Here is a 13,508-nt window from a genome sequence, read left to right as displayed (position 1 = left end):
GTTATAAAATAAACAACTCATAGGAATGCAATTTACAGCATGGTGACTATATTAATAAAAGGAAAATATGCTAATTAGACTGGATAGACCAGACGTCTTCTGGACATCCTTCCTGACAAAGCCGGAGGTGTGGCTGGCCTGCAAACTGCACACAGCCCCTCGCCCGGGCCAGCCTTGCCCCCCAGTGGGGACCCCCCACCCAGATCCATGGCCCCCTAAAGGGTAGGCCAGAAGGCCCCCACTCGTGCACCAGGCCTCTATCCTATATAATAAAAGGTTAATATGCAAATTGACCCTAACAGCAGAATGACCAGAACGACCGCTGGACCAATCACTATGAGGAGCACTGACCACCTCTTGGTCCCCTTCCCTGGCTGGCAGGCTCTGATCGCCTGATGGCCACCTGCTGCAGGGCTGGGGCCGGCGAGAGGATGGGAACAGCCGACTTCTCGGTCCCTTCCCCCGGCCGTCAGGCACCGATCACCTGATGGTGAAAGGGGAACTGGGCGTGGGTAGTGGTGGGGGTGGGGCTGACTACGGGCAGCTGTGGAAGATGGCCCTGATTGCAGGCTAGGCCTAGAGACCATACCAGTGCACGAATTTCATGCATTGGGCATCTAGTAGTTAATAATACTGTAGTGTATATTGAAAGTTACTAAGAGTACAGATCTTTGCCCTAGCTGGTTTGGCTTAGTGGATAGAGCATTGGCCTGCGGCCTGAAGGGTCCCAGGTTCAATTCTGGCCAAGGGCACATGCCTGGGTTGTGGGCTCGATCCCCAGTAGAGGGCGTGCAGGAGGCAGCCAATAAATGATTCTCTCTCATCATTGATGTTTCTATCTCTCTCTCCCTCTCCTTTCCTCTCTGAAATCAATAAAAATATATATTTTTTAAAAAAGTATAGATCTTTAAAGTTCTCATCTCAAGATAAAAAATTTTAACTATGTGGTGATACACGTTAAGTAGACTTATTGTAGTGATCATTTGCAATATATACAAACTAGAGGCCTGGTGCATGACATTCATGCACTCTGGGGGGCGGGTGTCCCTCAGCCCAGCCTGTGCCCTTTTGCAGTTGGACATCCTTAGCACTGTTGTGGAGGCAGGAGAGGCTCCCACCAGCTGTCAGCCCAGCTTATGGCTGAACGGCGCTCCCCCTGTGGGAGGGCACTGACCACCAGGAGGCAGCTCCTGTGTTGAGCATCTGCCCCCTGTGATCAGTGCACGTCATAGCGACTGGTTTTTCCACTGTTTGATCAATTTGTGTATTACCCTTTTATTATATAGGATATTAAATCATGTGCATACCTGAAACTAATCCAACATTATATGCCAGTTATATCTCAAAAAATAAAATTATTCTCCCTAAAGTGAAAACAAATAAAACACCCTCTGCTTTTCCAGGTCACAATCTTTATCACCACTTTTCATCATGATTCAATGCACTTGCCCCTTGTTTTTTTTGGACAGTGGTTCCTGTAGGGAAGTGTGCCTAGAGGATGTCAGAGACACAGAGAAAAGTCAGCATTGTATGATGTCAGCAGGGGAAAGCTGGCAGATGGAAGAAGATCAAGGCTGAGGGCTATATTCATGGAAAAGACTCCCCTCTTTGAAGAGGAGGGAAAAACAAGAGTTTTAACATTTATTAGCAGCCTTATTTCCAAAGGCACATTTAACTTTGAAACCTATATGGGTGGAGGAGTCAGGTAAGCTCCTCTGATATTCTTACAGCATGGATTACAGAGTGTTCTATTCAAGGTATTTCTTGATAAAATTAGATAAATTAGACATATGTGAAAGCTGTGATAGCAAATTGGACATAATCAACTATTGGAAATTTCAGTTTGACCAATACCATGTTTTACTTTTTTTTTTAAACAATGTAATAATTTGGGAATGGCTATAGTCTCTGATTTGCTGGGGTCCACAGCAGTCTCTGCCGTCTTATACTTAATCCTCTTCAAAGGCCTTGGAGGCATATGAGGCTTCATTCCTTTTTTCAGGGCAGAAGACAAGTAGTCTAGTATTCAAGGGGATTAGTTCTAGGAACACTATTATCACTGCAAAACCCTTTAGCCTGTATGAGTGTGCATGTGTGTGTGTGTGTGTTTATGATTTGTAGTGACTTCCACTGTAATATTTTGGGTGTTTTGTCCTAAGAAATATAAAAACAATATCCTACATAAATTTCCTATAGAAATAAAGAATGAGAATTGAAATGTTTGACTTAATCCATGTAATCAGCAAATACATATACAGAGACTAAATTATGCATATTTAAAACAGACAATATTTTGAGCTACTCAATGAATTTTCATAGAATCTAAAGAAACATGTATTTATTCCTAAAGTTCATTCTCTGCATATAAAAGTTTCATTAATTAGCCAATTTTAAGTCTACGCTATTACATATTTAACTGCATTTTACCATGTTAAAGAAATGTTTCTGTATAATTCAAAAGAAATGCTTCACCACAGTGTTATTATTCCTTCTTGATAATTTTGTTTATTGCAAAAGAGGTCCACTCCATGAAATGTAAAACTCTCCAGACCTTGTTTTCTAACTTTCCCTTCCAACAGAGCCAGGGGATGGGAGAGTCCGGCTCATGGCAGCACACGGGCTGTCAACACAGGGCTGAGAACAGCGCAGGCCCGTCTTCCCTCCTGCTTCCTCATGTATTATTAAAGCCAGCAACGCTTCAGGATTGTGAACACAGCTGACCATCCTCCACCAAGGAATTCAATTCGCAAGCTTCTGAGTGTTCACCGATGCTCTGTGCTGCCTGCACATGGCAGATATAATTGGCAAACTGAATGAAGAATTTCCTATTCTTCCTAGGCAGTATTCCAGATAGAAGATAAGAATAGCCTGAATAGCGAGGCTGGCATGGGAAAGGGGCTCTGCTTTTCATATAACTCTTATTATGAAGATGCAAATTTTCTCTCAACCAGAAATGCTGTTTGTGGCTGCTCAGCAGACATTCCTTTAACTGTTAACAGTTGTGTCCTCAGTGTCTTATTTTTTCAATATTTTCCAATGCCATTTTGAGATGATATAACAATATCTTCTCAGAATTCTCTATGGTAATATATTTACAAATATTTGTAATTCTTATCCTCAGTGTTATATTATTTATATATTCAAAATACTATATCCAAGGATGTCTACCACTCAATGTTTATTTAATGGAAACCTAGGTTAGTGAAACTGAATGTCATCATTGGATCCAACCCATACTTTGATTCCACAAAAAGGATCAGTAAATATCTATGAATCATTCTGACAAGTTGGTATATAACCATTTTTTGAAAGGAATTCGGTTGATGTGTTTACAAATGTTTATGTGTTATTTTATATATTTTTTCTTGTAAGTATAATTCATTTGTTTAAAGAGTCGTATGCTGTGCATATATGATGTAAAAATAATCACAAAACTTTTACAAGGAAAATGAAATATCTGCCCCACACTTGACTTTCACCCTCCAAGTTAATCCCTCAGTGTTACCATATAGTTTAGTTCATTCTAGACACAGTCAAATGCATATAAATTTTAAAAATAGGCACATAATTATTGGCACCTATACAGTTTACAGACATTTTGTCACTGCTACCACTTTTGAAATATGACAATTAATAACCAAGTTGACAACTACATTTACTATTAGCATAATTGCTGAATTTTATCATTATATGAAAAGCCACTATACAGATATGAATACAGTGGCTACACAAAGGTTATTCTCTCCTTCTTGAACTCACTGATCGTTCAAGACCACGATATGTGCTGCCTGCCAACTATGGCACAGAACTCTGCTAAACCTTTCCGAAGTGCAACTTCTGCCATTATAGACCTCAGAGCCAGAGGAGACATGACTAGCTTGATGTTTAGCATGTGTGTTTACGAGCCTTTGAGTCACCTCCAACTCCTAGTGACCCTATAAACGAATGATGTCCATAGTGTCCTGTCCTCAACAGTCCAACTCAGCTGCTGGACTCATGCTTATGGCTAATTTATGAACTCAGTCCATCTCATATTTGGTCTTCCTCTTTTCCTGTTGCCTTTTGTTTTCCTGAGCATTGTTGTCCTTTCCAAAGAACCTCATGATGTGCCAGCATGCTAGGCTTCTTCTTAGGTCATCTCCCTGGCCTCCTCTCTGCCCCCTTCACTTTCTCCCTCTCTGTGTCTGTGTTCTCTCTTCCCGTCTCCCTGCACACGCTCCTTTCTCATCCTCAGTGTATCTCTGTACCCACAGGCAGATGTTTCCTTTGTCTCCTCTCTATCTTCCTTTACCTCTGTTTAGCTTCCTCTTTTCTCACTCCCCCTAGCTCTCTGACCACCCTCTTCTCCTTCTGTCCTTTACTTCTTTTTTCCTTCACTCTCACTCTTCAGCTGCACACCATCTCCCCACCCTCTCCTCTCTGTTTCCTCTGCTTGCCTCTCTCTTTTCTTAGTAAGTGACTGTCCACTTGCTGGGCACAGTCCTGCCCTCCTCTACGCCTGGTCCACAGCAACTTGCACTTCAAGCCTTAGCATATGGTAAATGCTACTTGTTAGAAAGCTCTCCATCTCCTTTAACCAAATGTAATACATTTTTACATTTAACCTCATATTCTCTTTCATTTCTGCCTTAAAACTCTCAACTCACCTACAATTATGTTTAAAAATGTTTTCCTCAAATTTTTGAATAGGAAACAAATTCACGTAATTTTAAAATATGTTTTATCAATTTTAGAAGGAGAGGGAGGGAGAGGGATACAGAGAGAAAGAGAAACATCGATCAGCTCCCTCTAGCACAACCTCTGATTGACCAGGGATGGAGCCCAATGTGCTCTGACCAGGAATCAGACCTGTGAACTTTTGGTGCCTGAGATGATGCTCAACCAACGGAGCCACACTAACCAGGGCACTCATATAATTTTAATAAAGAATAAAAAGTAATACAGTGGAAAATCTTTCATATACCCTGTTCTCCACTAGTCCAATTACTACACATCCTCCATACCACCATTCTCCAATGGAAGCTCTAACACATTTACACTCCCATGAGCAATGTGAGAAAGTTTTAAGAGAGTAGTTATTTCCCCACAATTTTGTCAAGGGAAAGTGTAATCAAACTTAAAATTTTTATCAGTCCTATGAGTGTCTAATACCCTCTCTCTAAGACCTTTATCCTCCTTTTATTTATTTCCCTTACTTTAAAAACATACTCAGTCTTTCCCTATTTAAAACACAGGAAATATTTCTTAGCCTCATTTCTCTCTCTAGTGTTCACTTTCTTTGTCATTTTCCTTCACTTCCACACAGTCATTCTTGAGTCCATTCAATCTGATAAGCACCTCATCACTTTCCTGATGCCTTTAGAAGGTTACCAATAACCTCCTACTTTACATATACAGTGAACACGTTCTGTACTTAGTATGAGTCAGTTTTCTGGAGCATTTGCCACTGACCATCATATTCTTCCCCCTGGAAACATTTTCTCATTGGCTTTTACATTAGTTTTTGGGAAAACCTGTTTCTTCTCTTCTACAAACTGCATCAATCTCTTTGGTAGGCTTTTAAAATCTCATTGACATTTATAATTAAGTAGGCCCCAGGATTTACTATTTGCTCTGTTCTTATTTTAAAACTTCTCCTGGTCAATTTTCTTTATACCCATGGCTTCCAATGTACTAATCTGATAGCATTAATGTGCCCAAATGCTTATCTTTAACCCATCTTTGCATGCATTTACACCCACAAAGTGTATTTGTATAATATAGAGGGTAAGAGAGATAAAGTATTATGTTAGGATTTAAATCGGTATGAAAAATAGGTTGTAAAAATTATTAATAATAAGAAACACTGACTGCTTGGCACATGGCAAGGATTAAAGTACTGTATGTTACAGAGATTCTGTGATTAGACTATGAAGTATAGAGCAGAGTCTCATTCAAGCTTATAACTGCTTAGAAGTGAATGACGAAAAGATGACTGAATATTTAGTATTCTAGGGAAGGGTCATTTAAAGGCTTTCAGAAAGTTGAACAGATGATCTTGTGGAAATATATATTCTGAAATGATCTCTTGTGGGATTTATTGAACAGATTGGCTTGGAGAGCCACCTGGTGGTAAGAACATGTGAGCAAATGTGGAGTTTTCACTGAATCTAAAATCACATCACATGAGGGGCATTCTACTTTACCTAGACAGATTAGGGCCAGAACAATTAGGATCTGTCTAGACCCCCATACAGATTCTACTCTTATAACTGTGTTGCCCCAGCCTACTTGACTTCCCTTATATATTTGCAGAATAATATATACTTATATTCTTATGGGTTTCTTTAATTTATTAACCTATCTACTTAGATTTGGTTCAAGGAATGCATAGAAGCAAGGTATGTAAAAACAAAACAAAACAGGGGAAAAAAACAAGAGTTGAGCTTATATAATTAGAGGGGCAGTGATGGGGCCAACAATGACACTTGCTGCTGCTACAAGACTCCCTCCCTCCCTTCACTTTTTCCACCCTCTGACTTGGTCTCAGGGTTATTATTAGTTAAAAGCAGGCTTCTTCTGGGTATATGCCAGAAATAGGTCCAGGGTTGTACATGAAACTACAGTGAGTCAGAAGACTGAAGAGAATTGCTTTTAAAATTTAAGATGGGGGATGAAGAAGAAGAAGAAGAAGAAGAAGAAGAAGAAGAAGAAGAAGAAGGAGAAGGAGAAGGAGAAGGAGAAGGAGAAGGAGAAAGAAGGAGAAGAAGAAGAAGAAGCAGAAGCAGAAGCAGAAGCAGAAGCAGGAGCAGGAGCAGGAGAAGGAGAAGGAGAAGGAGAAGGAGAAGGAGAAGGAGAAGAAGGAGAAGGAGAAGGAGAAGAAGCAGCTTTTGCCATGGCTGGTGGCTAGTGAGCTGTGGCTTTGCTCTATTCCAGAGTGGAATGCTTCACAAACCAGAATTCAGGCTGAGGGGACAGCCCTGATCTGAACCACACTATTCTTGCGGCAACGGAAAAAGATGAAGAGATTTTGAAGAAACTCTCATAGGCTCTTAAAGTTTCTTCTCAGAGCTAGCACTGGTCTCTTTTCCTCATATTTCATTGGACAAAGCATGTCACATGGCCAAACACACTATTGATGGAGACGGAAATATACTTTCATTGTAAGAATTGGCACTTAGATGCAATGTACTAAGGTGTATAATAAGTTTAACATAATGTATTGTCTAAACCAGAACAATGTTGAGAGTAAAAGTGTTTTTTAATAATTAAACTAGGAGAATAGGTGTAAACTGAGGTTTTCCTGGCAAACTTAGATATAGTGTCACCTTCCTCTTATAGGAAAAAAATAAGGAGCAGAATATTGAGAATAACTGAGTTGATCATACTCAGTTGAGTTGATCAATTGAGAGATCAGACATACACACATGGATGCATACACCCATGCTGAGGGAAGCAAGGAAAGCAGGGAAGAAGGTGGGCCAGGTCCTGTGCATTGGGACGTTAGACATTAGCTGCAGGCTGTGAGACCTCTTCTGAAATACAAATCAAGACAAAGGACAATGAACTGAGTGTGGTTTGATTTGAATGATGCCCTGCATTTGAAAAGGTAAGTAACGATAAGTAAGTAATGCCATTTCTTTGTCCTCAGTGATTGAGTCACATTCCCTGGACTCAGGCATTAGTAGGCGTAGAGAGATGAGAAGAAAGAGAAGATCCTGTGCTGTTCAGAAATTGCAAGTGTTTAATATATAAACAGAGGCTTATCCAATGGTATTCCCCAAAGAGGAAAACTAGAGTAGGTTATGTTTAAGATGGGTTAGAGAATTAAGAAAAATACAGAAAAGCAAAATGTAGTCTAAACATTTTATTTGTTATTTATTTATTTTAGGTTAATTCTCACCTGAGGATATTTTTCTATTAAATTTTAGAGAGAGAGGAAGGGAGGAAGAGAGACACAGAGAGAAAAATATCGATGTGAGAGAGACACACCAGTTGGTTGCCTCCCACATGAACCCTGACCAGGGCCGGGGATCATGCCTGAAACCAAGGTAAGTGCCCCTCACCTGAATCGAAACCAGGACCCTTCAGTTTGCAGGCCAATGCTCTATCTACTGAGCCAAATTGGCTGGGGCAACTTTGAACCACTTTTTTTAGAAAAGTACCATTTGTGAGAAGGAATAATTTTGAATGAGAAAATTAAAATATGTATTTTTCATTTAAAGTGCAGGACTTGATCTTAAAGAAGAGACACTTAGTTATTTAATTAATTTATCTAGACCACAATTCATAGTTTTAAAGAGAAAATATGCATTTCAGATATTCTCACGACATCAGCTGATGGCATTGAATGAAGCAAACTTTTGATCTTCGCTGCGTCATTTTCTTTTGGCCCCATTCAAAGAGCATGCCTAAATGAATAGAGCCTTGGGTGCCTTGAAAAGCATTACCCCTCTACCCACAATTGATGATTTACTAACTGTGGTATTTAATTATATCACTTCCTAGGACTGTAAGATTTTAATTGTTTTGTTGTCACTTACTTTTAACAAAAGTTAAGCAATTCAAAGAATTTACTATATTTCCTTAAATATCTGAATTATTGTCTATAATCTATTTTTAAAAACAAGTGTTCTTAGGGATTCCTATTTCTGAAACATTGGAAATTATTTCCCTAAAGTAAATACTTGGGTTAAATTATTGACATAATGGAAATGTGCTATTTTAACCACAAGGTGGCAGAAGAAGCTCAGTACTCCATGTGCCTTTTCCAAATCACTCAAGTTGTTTCATTTAGTTTTATCAAAGTCAGATGGAAGATGCTGGGAAAAAATGTACTATGTGCCTTTGTTAAAGTAGATGCATCTGCAAGATAAATGATTATAGAAGCAAGAGCGTAGGGAAGAAGTTAAACAACTAAATATTCTTTTATATCCTCAATACAAACTCCACTCAAAAGGTTTTTTCAAAGTTGGTTTCTAGTAAACATTTGAGTGGGTCAAATAAATACTCTCTTAGCAGATTAAAAAGAAAAAAACAGACAGAAAACACATGGTCATATTTGGTGTTCTGCACTGTGAACCCAGAGGCTTTTTCTCTGCACAGTTTGTTCCTACGATCACACACAGATGCCTGAGGAGCTGCCACTAATGAAAGAATGGCACCTTGAATGTGCTATGAACATCTGTGCAGTAGAGAGGTGATTATCTTCCTCCTTCCTTCTACCCAACCTGATATTGTTTCCGAAAACATACACTTACCTTTGGACACTAATTCAAAGGAAGTAACATTGCCATATTAAGATAATAAAAGAGACTATAGTTATCATAACCACCAATATGGATATATATATATATATATATATATATATATATATATATATATATATATATCAAGTAAACAATAACAACAAAAATATTCAAGATGTCATCTACTAGCATTATAATTCAGTTCCTGCAAGGCAATGTTTCTCTGAAGAAATCATAATTGAGTAATTGTATTGGTGTAAGTACCAATTTCTGTATTTTAATAACTTTCTGGTAATTGTATGGCTACAATGCAATTTAAACTTCCTCTATTGCCATTCAAGACTCTTTCATTATCCGTTGTTCTTCTATAATGCTTCTGTACATTTATCCAAACAAACCACGGCCTTTTATGCCACTGCCTTTGTCAAGACTATTCCTTCCTAGAATGTTCTTTCTCTGTTCCTGCAACTGGCAAGCTACCACTTCTCCTTCAAGAAATAATTCAGAGGTCATCTCTCTGAAATCTCTCCTGAATTCTGCCTTAAAAACATAAATTATCGTTTCCTCCTCTGAATCTTAGAATCATTGTTCCTGTTTTCATCACTTTGATCATTTAATTCTACCTAATTTGGTACATTTATGGCTACCAAGGAGAGGAAACTCATTTCATGATCTTTCTATCTGTACAGCCTGTTAGGGTGCTTTAAACAGAAGCCCTGAATGAAGAATGAAGTAGTCAACACACCCATAAACTCATGCAGGGCGTAGGTTAATTATCATTTATATTTGAAGATGACATTTATATTCAAAGATGACTATGATTTTAGAGTTTACCTATAGTTAATTGATTTTAATGTTAAATTCCAAAAAACCTTTAAATGTATTAAAATTATAAAGCACAAACTATGGGACCATTATTCTTCAACTCCTGACATTCTCTGGGAAGTCATATATATATATATATATATATATATATATATATATATATATATATGGATTCAGCATATGAAAAATGAAATTTAAATAGAATATCCGTTGAAGACTCTTGCTCCTAAGTAAAGACTTCAATATTTCCTTAATATTTCCAATAAAAAACATATATTAAATGCATAAAATGTTAAAGGTGATTTGACTGGTGTATCTTATAGTACAAAACATTTTATCTTTATCTCATGGTCAGTAGACCTGATCTAGTTGTTCTAAAACCAAATTATCTGATGGTTACTTATGCACTTAAAACAACAGCTTAGCTCAACCATTATGAGGGGTTTCATAAAAGTAATTAAGGGCAAATACATATTATATTTATATAATATAACATTATAAGTGGTTATCAGATTATACGTACACAAATAAATGGGTACACCTGATAGAATATCAGTCCTGTAGTCAGAACAGAAAGCCACAATAGCATCTATTCTAAGATAACTGAAAAGAGAGACCTTGCATTTTTCATGTAACATGCACCCAGAAGAGACTACCAAAATAATGGTAGATCTCTGACATTATGCAAACAGAAAATCATTTAGTATTCCTTCAGAACTATGGAGCAGACTGTACTGCCAAAGAAACTTGAGTCTCATAAGCTAATTGCTGTGTTTGGGGATATGTGGTCTGATATTTAATTTTTTTGCGGGGAGGGGGACAGGGGCATTTAATATTTTGGCAAAGTAATCTATACCAACAATAACATCAGTCGTTTTCCTGAAAGGAATTTTTTTATGTCAATAAAGGAAAGACACCAAAAGGCACCTGAGGATACAGGAGTTTGGGATTAGTATAAAGAACGTGGCCAGAGAAGTTTCAAATACTTCCACTTACTCTCCATCATTTAACACGTGTGCACATCTCTGTGTGTGTGTACGTGTGTGTGTGTGTGTGTGTGTGTGTGTGAATCAATCATTATTTAGACTTTTATTCCTATAATAAATGAAAATGTAATAATTGAATGTGAACTACAAACTTATTAAATAAGAACTTTAGAACTCCATTTAGAAAGCATACTTTTTGCATAAAATTTAACACTACATATATAAACATCTAAAAAATAATAAATTAGCTCTTCTTTAATATTTAATAATCAATTGAGTATATATTGAAAGAAGTAGACTTGATGGTTTCTACTTGAATCACGTGAACTATTATCATAAATGTGGAAAATCTGAATAGTTCTGCGTTGAAAGTGAATTATTTTCTATGTTACACTCGAAAAACATAACTGTTCAGGTAACAATTCCAGGGTTTTTTTGAAATGTTTAAACTCCATTTCGAAAGCATTCAATGATATCAGAGGGATGATGGTGTGAGAGATCCCTTTAGTCTCTCAGCTTGAGGTTCCAATAATTTAACAGCTATAATTCAACAAAGAATTCCCCAGTCAACACACAAATACATCTGAGAGATCTGCTCATTGAAACATCTAAAGGTGGGCAAGTGGGAGCAAAGTTGGAAGGCGAGAAGGGAGGCGAATTCAAAGGAGCCGAGGCTGCTCAGTCTGGAGAGGGGAGGATTAGGTGGTGACTGGCACTCCCTTCAGCCAGGAGGAACAAAGGGATTTAGTGAGCATTCCTGCAGGCGTGGGCAGTAGGAGCTGCAGCTGAGCAGAGTGACCTTGGCAGGGTCGAAGCACAGGGGTGTGGCCAATGTTGTCTGGCCATTGGCATTCCAAGCTAAGGCACCTGGCTGCCTTCCTTTAATTTCCAAGAGCTCCTCTCCCCTTACCCTTCATGTCCAGTTGGAGAGTACGTTGTCTGCAGACCCAAGAAATGGTACTACTACGGGTCACAAAACTAGCCTCAGCAAATTCAAGAAGACTGAAATTATAGCAAGCACATTTTCTGACCACAATGCACTGAAATTAGAAATCCACTGCAGAAACAAAGAAACCCACAAACATATGGATATTAAACAACATACTACTAAAAAATGATTGGGTCAAAGAAGAAATAAAAGGTGAGATCAAAAGATATCCTATGTAATAAAAGCCTAACATGCTAAGTGTCCGACCATTGTTTGACCAGTCGCTATGATGTGCACTGACCACCAGGGGGCAGATGCTCTAACCGGTAGGTTAGCTTGCTGCTGGGGTCTGGCTGATCAGGACTGGGTGAGATGGGCCACACATGCCCTGGAACCCTCCTGCAGTCCCTTCCCGGCCCTGATCATGCACTGGCGAGGTCCCTCGGCCTGGCCTGCGCCCTCTCTCAATCTGGGACCCCTTGGTCCGATCCCCATAGACCAGGCTGAGGGAACCCACCGGAGCATGAATGCTAGAGAGTATAGAGATAAATGAGAATGACAAGAGGACATATCAAAACTTCTGGAATGCAGTGAAAGCAATAATAAAAGGGCAGTTTATATCATTAAAGGTCTATCTCAAGAAACAAAACAAAACAAAAAAATCCCAAGTAAACAACTTCACAGTTACAACTTACAGAATTAGATAAAGATCAAAAGCAGTGCACGACATTAGAAGAAAGGAAATAAAAAAATTAGAATAGAATAAAATAGAGAACAGAAAGAATATACAAAAATATAATACAACAAAGAGCTGGTACTTTGAAAAGATTAAGAAAATTTGCAACCCCTGGCTAGATTCAGTAAGGAAAAAAAAAAATGCTCAGATTAACAAAATCAAAGATAAGTTACCACAAACATCACAAAAATACTGGGGATCATACTAGAACACTATGAAAGACTTTTCACCACAGAATTCTATAACCTAGATGAAATGGATACATTCCTAGGAATATATAATCTTTCTAGACTAAATCATTGAAAACTGAAAAATCTGTAAGTAGACTAATAAATATTCAGGAATTTGAAACAACAATCAAAAGCCTCCCAAAAAATAAAAGTCCTGGACCATATGGCTTCACTGGTGAATTCTAGCAAACTTTCAAAGGATATTTGATACATATCCTTCTCAAACTCTCCCAAAAAACTGAAGAAGAAGCAGTCCTTCCTAACACATTGTATGAGGTCAACATAATCTTCGTACCAAAAACCTGGCAAGGATAACACAAAAATAGAAAACTACAGAGCACTATGTCTGATGAATACAAGTGCAAAAATCCTAAACAAAATACTAACAAGTCAAATACAACAATGCATTTAAAAAAATGATGAAGTGGTGCGCATTCCATGGCTCAACACATGCAAATTTATCAATGTTGTACCCCACAATAATACAACAAAGCATAAAAACCATGTGATTTTGGCCTGCGGCTCGGGCTTCGGCTCCCCCCGGGGGCTGGTTCCCGCTGCAGGAGCCGCGGCGCC

The 13,508-nt window shown here is 38.4% G+C and overlaps 1 protein-coding gene across 1 annotated transcript in view; it reads right to left on the bottom strand.

Annotated features, from left to right (window-relative positions):
• The window catches only part of ROBO1 (roundabout guidance receptor 1), a 1,264,035-nt gene that overhangs the window by 982,096 nt on the left and 268,431 nt on the right, over nucleotides 1-13,508 (bottom strand). The window lies entirely within an intron of this gene.

This window comes from Cnephaeus nilssonii (assembly GCF_951640355.1).
Source record: "Cnephaeus nilssonii genome assembly, chromosome: 3".
Classification (NCBI taxonomy): domain Eukaryota; kingdom Metazoa; phylum Chordata; class Mammalia; order Chiroptera; family Vespertilionidae; genus Cnephaeus; species Cnephaeus nilssonii.
The sequence above is the reverse complement of the archived record's forward strand: the minus strand, read 5'-3'. Positions and strand labels throughout refer to the sequence as shown.